This window comes from Crassostrea angulata, chromosome 2, assembly GCF_025612915.1.
Source record: "Crassostrea angulata isolate pt1a10 chromosome 2, ASM2561291v2, whole genome shotgun sequence".
Classification (NCBI taxonomy): Eukaryota; Metazoa; Mollusca; class Bivalvia; order Ostreida; family Ostreidae; genus Magallana; species Magallana angulata.
Window position 1 is genome coordinate 58,300,755 of NC_069112.1, and position 18,332 is coordinate 58,319,086.

At 34.2% G+C, this 18,332-nt stretch overlaps 1 pseudogene; it reads right to left on the bottom strand.

The window, feature by feature from the left end:
- Nucleotides 1-16,690: 16,690 nt before the first annotated feature.
- On the bottom strand, nt 16,691-18,332 carry LOC128174568 (uncharacterized; annotated as a pseudogene).

The following is an 18,332-nucleotide window of genomic DNA, read 5'->3' on the forward strand; positions in this document are numbered from 1 at the left end:
CTATTTAAAACACAAAGGTTGGACAAAAACGTAACAGCACAATATTTGACAATTAACAACATAGAAAGGTATTAATTTCCTTTATTATAAAACATTCTTTACTCAACAACACATGAAAAGTCTATATACAGTTTTCGACTGGTCTGAACTTAGCAAGAGTTATTTCCCGTTATAACCTCCGGTTTTTAAAGTTTTAAAGTCCAGTGGAAACTTTTGTAAAATAGAGAGCTTTACTCGTTTCTTCTGAGGTTGTTTCAGATCCCCATATTTATCTGTGAAATAATTTACTATTAAAAATTTCCAAGGATATCCTTTTCTGTAACGTTTGCAGAACTTCAAACTCCTTGCACGTTTTTACATGTAGATGAGGGTCCGTAAACCTCCTCTTAAAAGGCCTCCATTTCTCTTTCTATTTTTTCTGTAAAATATAGAAGCAAAATGTAATCTAAAAAAAGAATGGTTTGTTATTAACATATATATTAACTGACTCGCATAAACCAAATGATTAAACGACCTACCTCAACGAAGAGAGGAGAGAGTCCACAGCTTTCCTTGACGAAATTGAACCAGAACTTGTTCCTGTCATCGTTGATGGCAAGTTTTTGTTCTGTGTTGATACATTATCTGATTTGGTCAGCAGTGATTTTAGCAGCTTGGAAGTCTGTTTTCCTCGAAGCCTCTGCATTGGATGTGGTGGTCATCTGGAGGGTATTGGGTAGTATGGTCACCTGTGGGGAATGTGCTGTGATGGTCATCTCGGAGGGTATCGATTGTGGTGGTCATCTGAGAGGCCTTGAATGTGATCGTCATCGGGGAGGAAGAAGTTGTTTCAGTCGAATGGGAGCCCCGGGGTGGAATTCTTTTGGTGAAAAAAAAATAGAATAATGAAAATTAAAAAGATAAATAAAGAAAAGCTTTTTATTACTTATAGGCATGCAAGAAGAATGAGACAGCCCTTTAGTGTAAAATATACTTCATCCTAACTTAATAATATATATGACTTCAGGAAAAAAGGGGGGGGGGGGGTATTGTTAACACAAATATATGACATATATGCTAACATTTAATCGGAAAACCTACTGAAGTCCAGTTGGACAGTTGGTCAAAATCTGTCTCCTCACTGTTAGAACGTTGAAAGTGACGGTTTAATATATGAACCAAGATTCTGTTTTGTAGTAAAATATTTACTGCGGCGAAAATAAGACAAGTTTTGTGTTTTACAGTTGAAAAAAAATCAACTTTATTCTAAATAAGTACTTAAATTAGGTTTTAAAAACGTAATTAAATACTACTCACAGAAATGGTAGATATTCACCAGCCATGTCCGGTTTAAATTGATTCCGATCGGTAATGTATTCCTAGAACAAGACTGTAGTTTTATATTTCCTCGAAAGGTCAAAGTCATGAGGATATTAAAAACCAGAGTGGAGGGTGTTTAATCTATCATTTATTTCTGTGTTATTTATATTATGCATGGACATTATGTCGTCTGTTAATTAAAAGGTGACATGTCAGGATGATTTAAAAACCTTTTTTTCAACTCTTGACGTAAAATTTCATTCAAAAGAACCTGGTGTTTTATTTCCTTTTAAAAATCACCGCGCCGGTCGTTACATACCTGCGCAAAATACCAACTTTTCAAAATTAATTTTATTATATACATCGGAAAATACATGTTTTCTCACATTCTCTTTCGAATCACTCTTTGTAATTGAGGAATCTATATGTCTTACTGATGATTTTTAATACAGCCACTGGTTCAGATTCAACTGAATTCCTTCTTCTGTTGCTTCGTGTCCTCTATAACGTCGAATATCTATTGCTACATTGTTTTCTTAGACGCAGATTCGCACGAAGATATCTTCGCTGAGTGGAAATTTATTCACGTATTGACACATTAGTTTTAGTCCTGTGGAATTGTCGCTTTTCCACTGAGTACAGTCACGGGCATAAAGAGCCTCTACTTTAATTTCTTTTTCTTTTTTCCCTTCAAGAATAATCGTGTTAACAGATAATAATCATAGCAACTATTGAGCAATAAACGATCACCTGTCCGACGGGCCTTCTCCGCATCACTCTGTCCGATAGTTTTAATTCTTCTTCACACTCCAACACCATCAAATCGTTAACTTTTGAATTCGATTCCATGTCCATGCTTCCGAATAATGTATGTGTGGTCTTCTCTCGGACGGATGGTCATAGTCACATGCAATGCATCTCCTTTTTTAAAACAATTTTTCATTGCTAATCACTTCTTCTGCAGAACATTTTAGAAATAATATTGTCAACATTCTTCTATAAAAAAAATTGACTTTGGAAAATGTTTCCATGAAAATGTATCGTTAGGTTCAGGGTCTTCGTATATAATCTCAATATGTTGTTTTTATTTAGGAACAATCAAACATACGTTAAGACGAATTTCCTGGGACTTATATATATTACCACAAGTCGAATATGTTCCCTCCCACTGGTTTCTATTGACACTGTGCTGTTATATGTGACACCCCCCCCCCCTCCTATATCATTTGTTGTACGGCGATTTATCTGCCTCACTTCCCTCTTTTTTCTACTAAAACAAACTTTGAACTACCCCCCCCCCCCTTCCTTTAACTCATAGCAATAACATGGTGCAACACTAACACTGTATTATCGGTATGCGTCATTAATTAATTACATTAAGCTAATAACATTAATGACCATTTTGATTCATTTTTTTCTTATTATAAAACAACTTCTGTCCGTGTACTAAATTTCACTGACAATCTTAGAAAACATTCCGCTTTTAGCTACTGCCTCTAAACGTCTGTAAGATGAGTCGATTTCTATATAGCCTAAGTTGTACTCCATTACTTGAATGCAATTACTCTGAGAAATGTTTTTAATTATTTCGAAGTTATAAAAAACCACAGCACATGTAATACAGTTAGTACAATAATTGCTTTGTCGTGTGGATGCATTTAGTCTCATCCATTTCAGTTACATATTGCAGCTGTCATCGTACATGTTGATGATATTTCAAAACCAGTCATAAGCAGTAACATCTATTTCATATTAGGAATAAATATTTATATTTAAACACAGGAAAAGCAAATTCCATTATACATGTCAGACAGCTCATCTTTAATTCATATCTCATCTCTATGCACATTGTGGGTCATATTGACACCAATCATGGTCTGGGGCTATATCTGATAACCTCTCCCCCTTTACCAATCATCGTCTGGGGCTATATCTGATAACCCTCCTCTTGCTTTCATTTTAATGACGTAAAATGGCGCCGCCCCCTGCACTTCTAGGGGCTATACAGACACTATTGCAGCAACAGTGATTACGATCAATCGAGGGAATACAATGTATAACTTCATTAACTGTTACACCCCCCCCCCCCCACCCCGAAATCATATCTTTAACTTTCATAAACAGCTTCATTTTCGTTTCTTATTGTGTATATATGAATGTCATTAAATTCAAGAGCAGAATAAAATAATTTAAATTTTGAAATATGATATACGTTCAGCACCCATCTATGCATTAACACTATCTGACTACCATGACCCCACCCTAGAGTCAAAACTCTTTACCTGTGGGTTTGATACTGAAATTTACCATTTTGATGGAGGACTTCTTGGTCTACATTATAATTATTAATTCAGCGTGGTAGTAGAGAAGAAGATTTAGGTAAAATAATCACGTTTTGAACATTTTTGCCCTATCCCTAAGGTCCCTATGGGACAGGGGTCATGAGATTTACAATTTGTAAGGTTTCCCTTAGTGAAATCATACTTGATTTTAAAAGAATTGGCCATATAGTTTTCATGAAGATGTTATAAATGTCATATTAAAAATTAACCTAAGGAAATACAATTTAAATTATAAAAAAGTAAATAATAAATTTTCCCTTTTCCTCTCTTTCTCTCCCTCTCTGTCTTTCTCTCTTTTCGTCCGTTCGTCTGTCTGTTTTCCTCTCTTTGTTCCTTTGTCTATTTCTCTCTCTATTTATTTATGTATGTCTGTCTATTTCTATCTCTCTGTTCATTTTTGACTGTCTATTTCAATTTCTCTCTCTCTCTCTCTTCTCTGACACACATACTCTTCTTTTTTAGCTTCACAAAGTGTGCAATATCTCATCAGATCTTTTAAAATTATTAAACATGTCAAACTATTTAGATCCACCCCGTAGTTAGCTGTACACTATCATAAAATATTGTCAAGTAAGCAATTTCAATGTTCCTGTGTGTTTTCCATGCGCATGTGCGTGTCCACGTTTCAACTCGTCGTGTTCTTTATCGAACACGTCTATAAATTCAGTCTGTTACCAAGAAAGCTACAGATGGCGGAAATAGCAAGAAAAGTAAGCTTTAATGTGTTTATATATTTCAAAAACTTATGTATTTTATGCATATTTTAATTCTTTTTATGTAATCATTACAAATAAATAGACGTACAAAATTTTTATTTCAGGGGGAAATTAATTTATTGCAACGTAAAATTTTGATATATAATTATTTTTCATCGTTTGTAAGCCACCTGGGATTCAGATCAGTTGTCTTTATCATTGAGGGAGTTTAAGGGCTCATAACTGTTTGGGACGTTGAATTTTATCAAAACATTAAAAGTTTATTTTTATTTATCCAATCCCTTACATGCTTACTTTTTTGCAACCACTAAAAAACCAAAACCTTGCAGTAAATGTCCATACACTCCGAGTAACACGTGCAAAAACTGTTATGGAATGTCGTGCCTTTTTTCATTGCTGAAACGAGTTAATTGAGTGCTAATTTTTTTTCAAGTTCTAGTAATTTTGAAATGTTTTATCATCACTTCTGTGAATTTTTGTTCATTTTAATCCCTCTCCCCATCACTCTCTTCAACACACACCGAGTATTTTACAAATATATTTTCTACGCATTTTCCTGCCGAATGGGGATGGGGGTGGTTGGGAATATGTAAAGAGAAAATATATACTTATCATTATACATGTATTAATATATCAAATTCATTGCTCATCAATTTCTTTTCTTTTTCTTTAGAACATCAAGGAATTTGTAATAGAAGAAGGGGAAACCCGCACTCTGTCGTCCAAGTTTTCGGAGACTGGCAGAACAACAAAGTTCTTCTTCAATGTCTTGCTTGACGACGAAATAACGACAGTGAGCACCTTTAGCAAGGAAAAGGCCAAAAAACTGACGAAGAACTTGTGGTTCCGAATCCTAATAGTCCACTCCCACCCAACCTTTGGGCTCGAAATTAAATTCGATGCTGTTGTAAGTGCCCCCCATACCATACATGCATTTGTGTATTTACATGAGCAAAATTTATAAATTCCCATAATCGCTAACAGTCCATTTTTACATGATATGAAATTTTAGAAGTGATTTGTATCTAAAATAATACACAATTACAATTTTCATATTTCAGACAATGGACACAAGCGGAACAATAACGGAAGGGGGGAAGGCTACATGTACATTAGACAAATTCCGTCAGCCACGGATTCTATCAATGGCGGATGCTTCCGCCATTGAGAATACGAAAAGATTATCTTTGGGGCCCGTGGAAATTACCCAAGTACGTTTCATTGTGATGAAATTAATATAACAAACATGTAATATTGCAACTAAGAGACTAGAGATAAGCTCCAATTTATTTTCCGTTTTACATGTATGATTAATCAGTTCAAGAAATGGGATAATGTATATAAAGTTTTATAAACTTTACCATGACAGCTCGTATTAAATAGTAAACCTAGAATAGTTGTTAAGGATGCTAACTACACCTGGAAATATTTTCTCAAATCAGCAGAAAACTAATTTATTAAGATACATATGATAATGGATAAGAATTTTGTAAGTCCAATAGGCAAAAAAATGTGCAATTTTGGATGAAAAATTACATTTTCGAAAATTTAATTTAGTAAACATGAACTTAAGCCCCAGGCGGATTCGAACTCATGATCTGTGGTTCAGAAGCCAAATACTTTAACCACTGAGCTACGACGATAAATAACCATATCGAACGATATAAACAGTACAACAAAACATTTAAACCGCTATCTTGTGACGAAGTGTCTTAGATGTAGTGAGGTAACTTCTAGTTATTATAACTATTTATATAAATATCATTGATTGGTCACATATGAGTCCACGGTGACCGTGACTAAAATTGGTTTTCATATGTCACCAAGTTTAAATCGGGCTAATGTAAAGAAAAACCGAGTTTCCAAAAAGTTGATAATTAAGACCCAAAATTTCTTAAATTGTTTTTTTTTTCGCAGAAGGAGAACGATTTAACTATATTTTGAAAATCTTAGGCGACGAGCGTGACTCCTCCTTAGCCTGCTTAAAAAAATGATTGTTTTTATTTACATGAATTATGAAAATGTCTATCTTGCAAATAAAGAGAGGAGTGGATAAGTTCTCCTAGTCCCTTCTCTTCTCTGGTTCTGTCGCCATTGCATTTTCTTTACGACTTAATGTTTTAATAATCATTTTTAATTTTATCTTTGCAGATTGGAGAGATGTCTTACACAACAACGTCTACAGAGAGACAGGACCTCCAACTGGGGTATGAGGGGAGAACAGCCCGTCTTACCCTCTGGGGTGAGATCGCCAAATCCCCAAACGCCCCAGTTGGAGAGGTGTTCAATATTCTTTGCATCCGACCAAATGATTTTGCTGGTCAACGATGTAACAATTCGACAACATCGACTTTGTTTTAGGTAAAATACCTTATTCATCTTTTGAAATTCAAATACATGTATTACTCCAAATCTTAAGCACAATAATGCAGTTGAAAAAGAACAATATAATTTTAAAAGGATATTCGTTATACATAACAACCTATTTTATCTGCAGCCGGTGACCTTTGAAGACGAGGAGGTGGAGGTGTTTGAGGCACTGGTCGAGTCCGTCACCTTTGAGAGGTAAGAGCTTTTCAATCATTCCGTATTGTACTGATGGAGAAAAACAACAATTGTGATTAATACTTTTGGATCGATATGAATATTGGAAAAACCCATCAGCAACCCCCCCCCCCAAAAAAAAAAAAACAAAACAAAAAAACAAAAAAAACATCAGCAACCAAAATAAAACCCACCAGTAAATACACCACATAGTTCTGATTACTACTTCTTATATATTTACATAATTTGCTTAACCGGTTGGAACTTTTCCTTCAAAATTCGCTTGCATTTATTAAACACCCTATTCAAAGATTTTGTTCAAAATAATTTGTTGAATTGGTGATATCTTTCAGCAATCTCTTTGAAGTAGAAGACACCCTCTTGCCAATCACCCCAGAGGTCCTTACCATCGTGTTTGCCTCGTAGAAAATCGAGGCAAACACGGAGGTAAGAGGAACGGTTCTGTCGTGGAGATGTAAGTTATCAATTTAAATTCGGTACAAATTTTGAAAAATATTTGAGTGTAACTTCATTTAAACAATTACCTGATTTATTTAGCTCCAGAGTAAAGAGACAGAAAGTAGTATTAATAAAAAAAAAAGTTTAAACTAGTGAACATTATTGATTTTTATAACGTTGAGGCGTGTAGCATTTCAAAACAATGCCACTGTTTTCAAAGCAAAAACAGCATTGCTCCAAATATGTTCATAATGATCGGCGCACTTTGTTTACATTGACAAAAATGAACAGCAAACTGGTCTGGCTAGTATATCCATGACTTCAATTTCACTCCTAATTTCCGTATTTTCATACCATTTTTTTTTTACTCAATGGGACCAAATTCCTATTCAGAGGAAATCACAATGTGCAGGAAACTTTTGTACAAAATCCATATGTCTAGGGCGGACTTTTTTGCGTTATGTCACTTTTTGCTTGATTGAACGGGTTACATTTGATTAAAAAACTAAGCCTGTCAACGTAAACACAGTATGATTACCAGTACTCGATATTAAAGGAAAATGTAAAATAAAACACAAACACGACTTACTTTCATACTTCTCATCAGACTACTAACCGTACCTGGAACTTATCAAGGAGTCGATATCAGGCGCGAGCGGCCAATCCTGAACGGAACTTCGTCCTACAATACATGCAACAACACTACAGAATTTATAACAACAAAAAATGTAAATATTCAGTACTTTGTGGAAATTCCTTTTAAAAAACAAGCTAAATGGATGCCTGCCAAAAAGAGGTGCTGCTCTGCAATTCTTTAATCCGAAGCAACAAAGTTAATCTCCTCATCAAGCATCGTATCTTTAATTTCCTTAACAATGATGGTAAAGAACTCTCGTCTAGGATCCCCCAAGTCCTCAGACAGACGGACGGACAGACAGACAGACAGACACACAAGGGTAAAACAGTATAAAAAAAGGAAAGACAATATTGATACACAGTTGCAGAAAAATGCCACAGTTAATTTACACGTAGGAGTACATTTCATTTATGCATGAATCCAACATTGGGGTATCTTTGCTTTCTTGGATTGTAGCTATCAGGTTGTTCAAACAGTGGTTGAACTGGTAAACTGAGGAGCTGGGCCCGTGCGCGTTCTTCATGGTGTATTCTCTTTCTATGCTTTTTTTAAGGTACATGCACCAGGATAAATAAACATGCTGTATTCTATCAATTTTCTGACTAAGAATGATGTGATTAGGATGCATTCGTTTATAATGTCTTTATTTCCGTCTTCCTTGCATCCTTCATTTTGCATAATGCACAACTGAAGATGAAATCGGTTTCTTATGAAACATGTCATAGTATGCAATGCAGTTGTTCTCGCTCTGAAAATTCCCCAATACACCTTGAACATTTTTCTCAAATCAGCTGAAAATACTTGATTGTGATAGAAAACATGTTGAATAATAAGCATATATGTCAAATAGGCGAAAAGATGTGTAATTTGTGTTAAAAAATGATATTTTCAAAAATTTCAATCAGTAAACATAAACAATAATCTTCCCTGATAATATAAAAATACATGACAGTGGTTTATTTTAATTGACATATACAAATAATTGCACGAATATTTAATACCCTTACTTCTCGAAAACTGACTGCACTTTGTCCAATTATCCATATCATATGTTTCTTTAAAATTGGCTCAGTGGTTCTATTGGAAAAGTATATAAAATGTTAATTGTTCCCGACAACAAATATGATGACACAAACAATAACAGACATGGGACAAATGTTGATTAGAAAAGTAAACTCATTGGATCAGGTGAGCCAAAAATATACGAAATTCAAAAAGGCATACATGTGGATGCACATTACAATTTTCATTAAAGTTCACCTAAAAGAAAAAACATGCTTAATATCGCACGCACGCACACACAAACACATACTTCATTTATAATGGAAAGCATTGCAATTAATAGTTTGTTTTTATAATTTTTTTCATTTTTGATCTAGAAATTGATTTGTCCAAAATGTTTGAAAAGGCTTTTAAAATCAAAAACCAAAATGTTTTTTTTTCATGACTTTCAAATACAGCATTCTTAATTTCATCAATGTTAAGTTATTTTTTTCCTCTAAAATATGTTACGTATTTCGTACCAATTGTTCCTTTCCTCAAACAAAACTAGCCAAGTGTTTAAGAAGCTTTATTCGTGTACAATTTCTCTTAAAAGACAAATACGGAAACTAATCCTTCCAAACCGACTCAAAGTGCCAAATGCAAACAAAATGTGTAATGTCAGTCCCCTTATTATGTTGTAAATACGAATTTTGGGTAGTCCTGCAGATCTGTCAAACGTACATAAAGAATATACTGACATACCGCAGTGTAAGCATTAATCAGGATACATTTTAGAACAAATTCGTAAGATATTTTCAAGAACGAGATTTGAAAGTAGATGGGACTCAGTATCTGACCTTTTTGCAGCACGCCAAGAGCCGCAATTTTCACCAACATTCTCCTTTTCTGAACAGGAAAATCTCTCAATCTCCTCATAAGTAGATGTATTTGGTAAAAGTAATGGATCTTCCTGTCCGAAACCTAGACATACACAGCTAAGAGCAACAACTTTAAATACCAACGCCACTCTTACAGCATCCACAAAGGAATATCGCTGATCAAGCCAATGGTAATCGTGACAACCACAGTCTGTTTTGTCTTAGTTCAAAGACAATATTTAGCAGACCATTAAAAATGTCAAGAGGTAGCTGAGTGAAGATGACCTTTTATCGTTGACAGGATTTAGTGATGCTTAAAGATTTGAACAAACATTTATTCGTTATTTGAAATGGTAGAAATTAAAAAACTATATGAAATAAAATGTGAATTTTTTATTTTTTTTTTAGCAAACAAATTAAAAATTTGAACAAACATTTATTCGTTATTTTAAATGGTAGAAATTAAAAAAAACTATATGAAATAAAATTATTTTTATTATTTTCAAACAAACAAATTAAACATTGGAACAATTGTCTTTTTTTAAACACAAATTAATTATTTAACTTAACTTTATTAGATTATTTAATTTAACTTAATCTTTTTAACATAGGCTCTAAAACAATTGCAGTCTGTTGAATTCTTCTTTGAAATCGAAATCGGTCATTTACCAAAGTCATCCATTCACTTGTCCTATCTTCGTATGGTATTTCCAACACTTGAATGTCAATATTAAAATTTACACGCTGTTTTCTTCGTTTCAATTTCAGGTATAGAAATTCCAAAGTCACCATCTTCATATTGTCTATTTGTGAAATCACTCGACGACAAACTCTCCCCTGATGGGTGAACATGCATCTCAGATACCCGAAGTTCTGATAATCCTTGTAGGAGACGCCTGTTAATTTCTCGAGTAATTGAATCTTGGCCCCCTCGCAAATCCAATAGATTGAGGCTAGTCTTCCGGGGAAAGGATTTTCTACTGCTAATATCAACAGTATGTGGGCAAGAAAATTCAAACTGGTGATGTTCCGAGCCAAAGCTAACACCCTCAATATTTTTCTCTGTTTTTCCTCGTTCATATCTGCATTCCATTTTGTTACTAATTGATAACCCTCAAAGGTAAGACTCAATAAGTCGCTCATCATTAATTTTTTTGGGCTTGATAAAATTATAAAAAATATTAAAAAAGCAGCTTATTATATACCAATATTTCTCGCCCCATCAATACCTTCTGGGGCACGTGAGAAACTAAAAAAAACAGTTTTCAACAGAAACCAAGGTCAAACTTAGCGCGTGACATTGTTTTTTCCCCTCGCGTGAAAATTAAACTGGAAAAAAAAAACAGCTAAAGGGGGGGGGGGGGTGTTTCTACACCTGGAAATCACCGCCCGAGGTCTATAAAACAGGGCCTTGTGCACATTGCAAATCATGACTTCTAAAAACTTCCTCGATAGCCAAGATCCTATGACTAGTGGAATTGGCTATTACGATCCATCACTAGTGACAGAGACCCAGGACCCAGTCAACTTGGAGATGGCTGCTAACAATTCATGATCAGTAAGGACGACTTTGGGATCATTACCACGACCCAGGAAGGAAATCTCAACAGTCTCCATTTGATGAGTGACGAAATAGGAAAACATACTAGCTTGATCTTAAACAAACTGGACGAAATGAACAAAATTACACAGCCAAAAACAACGCAGGGGAAAAAACCCGGCTCATGCTACACCTGTGGAGAACCAGGTCACTATTCGCCTGATTGCCCTACAAAGGAAAACAACCGGGGCTCGACTTCCCTTCAAACAACACTTGTTTCATCTGCAAAAAGGAAGGCCACATATCCGTAGCTTTAAATATGCACACAAATGCAAAAACCTGTCGTTCTTGTAGCCCAAGCGTCCGTAGCTGTCTTTCCAATCAGATGTATTCAAAAACAGTTTGACTAGTTTTATTGTCTTCGCAGGGTAAATATTTTATTTATATAAATTTCATTTAGCGGAAATTTTAACACGATCAAACGGACGTCAATTCAAAAAAAAATTGAGAGCCCATGACGAAAATTCTGTACTTTTTGTTCATATTTTACTAGGTTAGGATATCTTTACTCTTTGTTCATATTTTACTTAAAGAGTATCAATGATAAAAATATTTATCATTTGAGTAAATATATCTTTGAATAAATATTTCATTTTTTTTAAATACGCTACAAGTACCTTTAGTGGCTCGACATCGGGACCGGTGTATGATGAAAATTACCTCCTCCTCAACAAGAAGAAGACAGAGATTGATGTAGAGGACTCCATACTTACTACACCTCGGTAAATTATATATAACAGGATATACTCATGCTTTCACTTTCGTATATTCCCGTTTTGGAAAGATAGATTTACTCAACGACAAATCGTTTGAGAGTACTGGAGAATGACTTACATTAAGTTTGCTGGTTTAATAACACAATAAATTTCGAAAAGAGCCTTGTGGTATTTTTTTTTTTTAGATTTATTCATTAAATCAGTTTTACATCAAATATAATAAACATAGATAACATCAACAAAATATAGAATGTACATATGCTCTAAATTGATTTTACAAAATTTTGGAAAATTCTATAGTCTACGAATGAATTGTGACTTTTTAAAACAGAAGCATAGAATACAGTAGATAACTTTACATGGTTCAAAATATTGTAATTTGTTTCTTCTAAGGAATGTACCCGACAATTTTCACTATATCCCAAGGCCTATGAAGATTTACAGGCAAGTTACAAAGAATATACCTTTCGACGACAAAGAGAGATAACTCTTAAGAATGTGGACGTCCTTTTGAGACTAAGGTAAATACGCACACTATATTTACAATCTATCACACAACGTTGACTGTTGTCATTTTATACTCTTATTTAATTATCTTGTTTAGATTCATTATCAATATACGATTAAGTTAAAGTAAGTATATAAACAATGTGCACTTCTGGGTGATCAATTCAACGATTTATATCTTATATGCCCTTGATTTTTAAATTCATTTAAACACTTTACTACACAATAAGTACTTAACTTTGCAACATTATCAAAACAATAAACATATGAATATAATTTATAGTATATATACACGTTTTGATTTTTACGCCTTTTACATAACTAATACACTTGCTTCCTAAATATAATGAGGATCTGAAACACTTTCCACAATACAATCAACGTATTCATAATTGGTAAACAAAAACTTCACGTACTACATAAATATATCATGACAATTCTGATCGGTAATTATGCTCGATAATCAAATACAATCCTCCAAAATCATAACTTAAACAAATCAACAATTTCATCGTGCTGCGGATGGCTCGGCAAAACCTTCATTAACAGTTTCACGTCCACCTTTTCCATAGACTTGAATGAATTCTCATATTCCTCGACTGAAATGCCCACGTTGGTATTCTTGTCAAGAGACCTCAAAGTAGACGGGGAAGATTCCAGGAAGGCGTCTCTATTAACTTTCCCGCATTTCATCAACAACCTCAATCCCTCTTTCTCAAGTTCCTCCAATTCATCTTTAAATACGATTATCAATATTACTTAAATTTACCTATTTCATAAAAATCAATGTACATTATTAATAGTCATTAGTGTGAATTATTAAGATTATAAATTATTCTTCACTGAGATACTTACGCAGTATACTATCTTTTTTTGATCCTTTTAAACGCATCTGAATATGTCGGAGTGTTGCAAACGAACCTTTACTGGACTGAATTCATTTAAGAATCCGCTTGCGGAAGGATTGGACTTTTTCAATACTACTTGCGGTAGTTTTCTGTAAACTTGTTACAGCCTGTAAAATATTATACATCCTTTATCAAAAAAAAAACAACAAATGAAATATTTAGGAAAATTAAATGTTAATTAAGACTTATTTCAATTATAACACTACGTTATCTTAAAATATTATAAATGTGTTAACATCTGTGGGAGTACCTGTATAAAAAGTGATATATGCTGATATAAGATATAAGCAAAATTTCACATTTTTTGAAACATAAATTTCGATGTAACTTTTTAAGAAGTAGACGTGGGTAAATCAAACACTAGGAGGACAACGTTCAAGATGTCTACATTAAGGATTTGTAAATTAAAACTACTTGCTACTGATCATCTCGGAGCCTTTGCAGGTACACGAGACCCACTAAAAAATATTCAAAGGGGAATAACTCAAAACCGGAAGTAGCTATTTCACAATATTTTGTGCTATGGTGAGCTATTGACATTTACAATAAACCCTAAAAATGTGAATCAAATCTAATGACAAACAAGCGATACATTACAGTTTTAATAAACGTCTAGAAGAAAAAGAATAATAATGAAGAATTTCCAACAGAATCAGTACAAGGTCTTTCGTTGGAAACGGAAGACCTTAACTAGAAATATTAGAGGATGCTTGTACATTTTTATTTCAATACAAGTTTGAAAAGGCTAGTATTGTACATGTACGGCATTATGAAGACAAATGGGGCAAAAAAATCAAAAAAGTTCAGTCTTATAGAATCTGAACTTATCATGAAAATTTCAATTAACACTGTGCAGGGAATATATATAATGCTTTGTTATAATTCATGAATTTGATAATTATTATGATATCATGATGCAGAGGAGTAAAAAAATGGTCTGAATATTGATTTTTAAAAACACCATTCAAACGAAACATTCATTGAAATTTTTTTTTACAGATCTTTGATTCGAAACTATCTGTCACTGTATCCATTCCACCATTGTGCACGGGAAATGAGTAGCAGAGGCAGAAGTCATGAGTAAGTGGGTTTCAGTCAGTTTGTGATCATGATTCTATAGATACTATATTTTACGATTTTTTTCTTTATTTGAGATTTTTCATTTATTTGAAGTACATCATGAAATTTTTTACGGGAATGTTTTTATTACTGTAAAGATGGATGATCTTGCCTTAGCAACATTGCCTCGCTAAGTATTGCTTAAGGGGAATCATCAGAATTTAGACTCTCTCGATAAAGAGTAATTGTTCCAAACTTATATAAATAACTAAAATAATACATCCGAGTTTGGACTTCTCATCAAGTTAGAAAAATCTATATTTTACCCAACGCAGAATTTAGAATGGTTAGAAATTCAAAGTCTTTTTCTATTTCAGTGCCCACAAGATGTAATAATAACGACACATTTGGTTCATTGCAGTAATGAGTGAAGAGTGTTGGCCAGAGAGTTGGAGAGAGTGGTCGGAAAGATTATGTCAATGTCGCCGGTTATGGGTAAAGAAAAAGAAGTTGATACTAAATTTTAATATGTGGGTTGGAGTGCATAAAAGAATTTTTTAATGATGGTTTTATAAGATAGTTATCTGCATTTCTCTTGATAAAAAGAAAATACACAGAATTGAGATTTCTGGATTAATAATGATTAAAGTGTTCTGATTCTTTAGTAAAACGTTGGGAATGGGAGTTTGGATTACAATAAAGTACAGATTATGATTAAGATTCATTCTGTAAAGCAGACTATAAATTGCCAGAACTTAGCTACGTTAAATTTTCAATAAGAAACTTAAATTTTCCTACACTTATTGTCTACATGCGTAATGTTGCTAATATATCGCTGAATAAAGAGCATTTATAAAACTATATTACGAAAGATAAGTGATGGGATTCGGTGAGATTTTCATAATCGATAATCGGTTTCCTGCAACTAAATAATTATCGATTATAATCGGAAACGTTTAATTTTATAGTGTAGTGCTAAATAAATGTAAAGAAACAAGTGACAATGAACAGATTACTAGGCTTTCTTAATTTGATTTACTTAGTATTTCTAGCGATACAAAAACTATATTCAAAAGATTTTCCTTTGTACATGTATGCAGTCCAACATTAATTTTCTTGAAACCAAAATACGTCAAAATTCTAGAATGTGCTATATTTCCCGAGTAAGAATATCGATCTCGTCTGACATGTCAGCCATTTTCAGACCCTGGCCTTTAGAGGGTTTAGATAGTTCGCGTCTAGAATATTCTGCTTATGATATGTGCTCGTTGAACGGGAAAGAAACCTTAATCGTAATGAAACCTTTTATGATCGAGCGCTTAGAATGCAATAACAATCGATGATTAGAACATCACTACTAAAGGTTAACACTTTAGTGGTGTGTTTTCGCTCTTGACTGGAATGTTAGCAAAACAATTCGGCGGAATATTGACTGTTTTCACTATTCTCGCCACCTCTTGACCATTGTTCATTAGATTAACATGAGTAGAACCTTCCTGTAAATACAAAGATCTAGTGCCCCAATCAATGCATGCCTTTTGTTTTTCCTTAAAATCAGTACCTAATATAATAGGCTGACACAAATCCTGAATAACATAAAAAGTTTGAACCAAATTCAGATTTGCAATTTTAATTTTTAAGTCAATTTTTCCATTCACATTATGCGCTGTTCCTCCTGCTCCCGTTATGAAAGAGATTGCTGAATTTTGAAATGTGTCAGTACGCTTTTGAATTCTTTTCAAAGTTTGTGAATTAATTGCTGAAATTGTGGAACCAGTGTCTAAAAGAGCTTTGAATTGAATATTTTCAACAAATAGCGGAATCAAACATTTTTCTTGAAAAGAAATTAACGTACCAACAGAATTTGTTTCTTGCCCATCTCTAGAATCTAAATTTTTGTGAGAACGATAAAATTTAACTTTTGCTCGAGATTTCAAATTCAAATTTCTAGGAAAATTTTGAAAATTTTTAAATTTGCTTTTACCTCTTTGATTCAAATTACATCGTTGTTGAAATCGAAATTTTGAAAAATTTTGTCTGTTTAAAACTGTCCCAAAATTCCTAGAGACAGGCGCGAATTCCTTTTGTATTGCCAAAGTTTTTCTGCATGCCCTTGAAAAATGACCAATTATGTTACAATTATAACAGACCGTATTTTGGGCACGGCATCTATTTACCATGCACATGCCAAGACAATTTCCACACGGGGGCGGAGTTATCATGCGAGGGTATCTTGTTTTGAACTTATTACTTTGGACTTGCGCAGTGACCGGTGACCGTGATCTAGCCCTTGTAAATCGAGGATTTGGTCGTCTTGACCTCTCATGTGGTTCATAGAACCTGACCCTTTGAGATGCTCTCTCTCCAAATGTGGGCGCACGCTGTACAGGTGGTTGCTGTACATATTGCCATGACTTAGAATACTGTTGAGGCATATATGGCTGGGCGTATTGCTGACCTTGGGTCATCTGATTGACTTCAGACTTTTTTACCATCTGATCTTTAATGCTTTTGATTTCTGTTAACGAATTTTCCATAAGTTTCCAAAGCAGTGACTTGGTTTGATTGCGAATTTTCAGCCAAAATAGCAATTTGTCTTAATTGTTCCATAGTTTTAGGATTTTGAGTTACTACAAAAGCTTTTATTTCTGATTTTAACCAATTCATAGCAACGGAAAGCAAAACTTTCTCAGGAACATTTTTGATGGAAGCAGTTTTGATCAATCTAGACAAAAAATCGATCACAGGTTCTGTTCCGCCTTGTTTCATTTGTAACACAGATAAATCTAAAAAAAATTCCAATTCTTTGAATCTTTCAAAAAACAAAGGTTTAAACATAAGAGAATTTGATTTTTGCTGTTGCTGTCTCATACAAAATTTTCGCATGACCCTCTAAATAAAATGGAAAGGCATCCAATGCTTTGTCGTCAGCCAAGTCATGAAATTTAGCCCATTGACAAAAACTCTCAAACCATGCATTTACATCTTGTATACCGTCTCCTTTAAATTTGTCTAATTTAATTTTTGAAGACATGCCTAAGTTTCTACCTGAAGCAGATGTAATCGTTGATCCTCCAAAAATCGTCGGATTGTGTCTTGTGTCTGTTCCCGAACGCGCACTCTGTACGTGGTCTTCTGTCGCACGCGTATTCCCGTCCTGGTCCTCTGCGTCCTCATATGCTTGCTGCGAATGACTCGACCAACCGTCGTCGGAAAAGGTTCCAAATCGACCACGAATTTGCCCCTTTCCTAGATTCGCACGCAGAAAAGTTTTAAAGTTCAAAGGTGTTGTCTTGGACGGATCTACAGTACCGTTGGGCTCTGTCTCGTGATCGTAACCGTGCTCCCCGAGTTTATCTTTAGTTGAATTTTCGTTATGTTAGGCGGTGGGGCTGACGGAGGATTTTTCGCCTAATACCTTTCCTGCTAACTTGAACTTGGCTCCGCCTGTCTCCGATAATTGTCTAGGCGTAACTTTAAGTTCAAACCAAATTGGAGGAGATTCTGTTGAAATATTCCAATAGTCCGGTTTAAAAGTATTTGAATTGAACAATATTTCGTTGTCCGTATCGTCAGGCTGTATATATTTATCCAATGATAACTTTGAACCTAGGTTATCCACGGAACGTCTGGACACCACACGTTTAAGTTTATGGAATGGAGTCAGTTTAATTTGTGACGTG